This window comes from Octopus bimaculoides, chromosome 12 (assembly GCF_046866305.1).
Source record: "Octopus bimaculoides isolate indiv1 chromosome 12, ASM4686630v1, whole genome shotgun sequence".
Classification (NCBI taxonomy): domain Eukaryota; kingdom Metazoa; phylum Mollusca; class Cephalopoda; order Octopoda; family Octopodidae; genus Octopus; species Octopus bimaculoides.
In genome coordinates, this window is record NC_142939.1 from 15,397,479 (window position 1) to 15,400,293 (window position 2,815).

Consider the following 2,815-nt stretch of genomic DNA (forward strand, 5'->3'; position numbering starts at 1 on the left):
GGCAGGCTTTCCATTTAGAGGAGCAGCGTTTTGCCAGCGTGTCTTCATGCTTACAAGAAATTGGCCCCGATGCTGGAGTCGACTTTAGTGAAAAACATATAGTGGATGACATTATGACTGGTTGGAAATGCATGAATGAAATTACTAAACAATGTTAGGTAAGGTAGGAAAACAAACGAGAATTTGAAGAATATGTGAAATGAGCCTAGACAAAATTGTTGCAAATGTAGGAAACAGTAAGACGCTTATCCCTTCACAATTTGAGACGGTGGAGCGGGGGGCTTTCTACCTCTCCGTAAGTAAACTTTTATATTTAAAAGTATTCACTTTTGCCAAAAATATCTTGATCGCAACTAACGAACAGAAACACAATACTACCATGCATACTAGACAATCTGTGTTGTTCTTTGTCGAAGCCCCATGGATATAAATGAAGATCTACATCCGATTCATCAAACTAATGAGGAGCAAAGATTCCGATACGAGACCATAGGATTGCACGTGTTTCACACATTACTTTCAATATTCAGTAACTTGCAACGTGGTCTAAAGAGTGAAGTTGAACTTATATCACAATCCACCGACGTCAACTATAAGACAACTTTCGGAATGATCACAATGACAACATTACTAAATTATATCTAAATGTAGTAATAGACAATGCTTAAAACAATTTACTTCATTCATATTACACTACTATGTGGAGGCGCAATGGCCCAGTGGTTAGGGCAGCGGACTCGCGGTCATAGGATCGCGGTTTCAATTCCCAGACCGGGTGTTGGGATTGTTTATTGAGCGAAAACACCTAAAGCTCCACGAGGCTCCGGCAGGGGATAGTGGCGAACCCTGCTGTACTCTTCTACCACAACTTTCTCTCACTCTTTCTTCCTGTTTCTGTTGTACCTGTATTTCAAAGGGCCAACCTTGTCACACACTGTGTCACGCTGAATATCCCCGAGACCTACGTTAAAGGTACACGTGTGTGTGGAGTGCTCAGCCACTTGCATGTTAATTTCACGAGCAGGCTGTTCCGTTGATCGGATCGACTGGAACCCTCGACGTTGTAAGCGACGGAGTGCCAACAAATTACGCTACTATAGCCAATAATAGCTACGACACATTCAATAAAGCCGACCAAAAGCAACCATGCATTAATACAATTTTAAATACCCACCTCTATTGCTAAAAATCTAATAAGAATATTAGCATGCACTTGTAGTCTTTTCTGAAAATGTCTTAATATTTCACCTGAGAATTTCAATATTACAACGATGTACTGACCCTTAAGCGAATTCATGGATAAAAACCAATATGCAACAAATACAAAATGAAGCCCGCAATTCCATGAACTATTTAAAGCTATTGCTTAAACACTCGCTTTTCAATTTCAATGCTCGCACAAACCTCGTCATTAATTTTTCCCTTTGATACAAAACATCTCCACAACCAGAGATACCATAAAATATTTAACAAGCGGTAAACGAACTTACAGCAGTGCAACTAACTTTAAATTATTATGCCAAACTTTGACCAAAAATCTGTAACACTCTAATAATACAATATTCTTCATGAAGCTACTTTAACGGTCAATGCCTTCAGTAACAGCAATAGTACATCCAATTTTTATATCAATTTAAACCAGTTGTTCTCAACTGTTTTTACCTATAGGCCCCTTTGATTTTAATTTTATTCTGGGGAACCCCCGTAGCCATCCGATGTTTAAAAATTTGTTTTATAGATACTTCTATCAAAATTCCTATTTTGTATTTCACCCTTTCACTTATGTAGGCTTGCAATAGTGGAGGCGCAATGGCCCAGTGGTTAGGGCAGCGGACTCGCGGTCATAGGATCGCGGTTTCGATTCCCAGACCGGGCGTTGTGAGTGTTTATTGAGTGAAAACACCTAAAGCCCACGAGGCTCCCGCAGGCGATGGTGGTGAACCCTGCTGTACTCTTTCACCACAACTTTCTCTCACTCTTACTTCCTGTTTCTGTTGTGCCTGTAATTCAAAGGGTCAGCCTTGTCACACTGTGTCACGCTGAATATCCCCGAGAACTACGTTAAGGGTACACGTGTCTGTGGCGTGTTCAGCCACTTGCACGTTAATTTCACGAGCAGGCTGTTCCGTTGATCGGATCAACTGGAACCCTCGACGTCGTAAGCTACGGAATGCCAACGACACAAAGGCTTGCAATGCAACTCTCTGAAAGAACACGTTTCAGTGGCGGCAGAAACACGTTGAAGTATGTAAAGTGTTAGAGAAGGAAACCCTTGCTGCTTGCAATAAATATAGCTGAAGCAGAATTTTTCGGGGTTGATACATTAAGTACCAGTTGCGTATTGGGGTCGATCTAATCGTGTGCACCCCCTCCCCAAAAAAAGAAAAATTTCGGGCCTTGTGCCTAGAGTAAAAAAGATTACATATCACTGCATTCACTTATTCCTATCTTCTCTTACTACCACCACACAACAATTATTATAGAATTTGCATACCGCTAATATTCATTAATTTAAACATTGGTGTATCTCATATATTTTTAATACACGTGTAGAATTTTTATGACATTAAATTTAATAATCTTTCTAATTTTTGATCAATAATTGTTAAATCATTTTTACATTAATTTCGCATAATTTTTATGTATGTTACATTATATATTTTAAATATTTAACAATAAATTTATACAGTGACTAAACAATCGAGTGGTTTAATATTCATATATCTATGCTTTTGATGTATTCAAGTATTGTATAATTCAACGCTTCCAATAACTGTATGCGTTTAGCTTCGTACATCCCATGTTTATACAACAG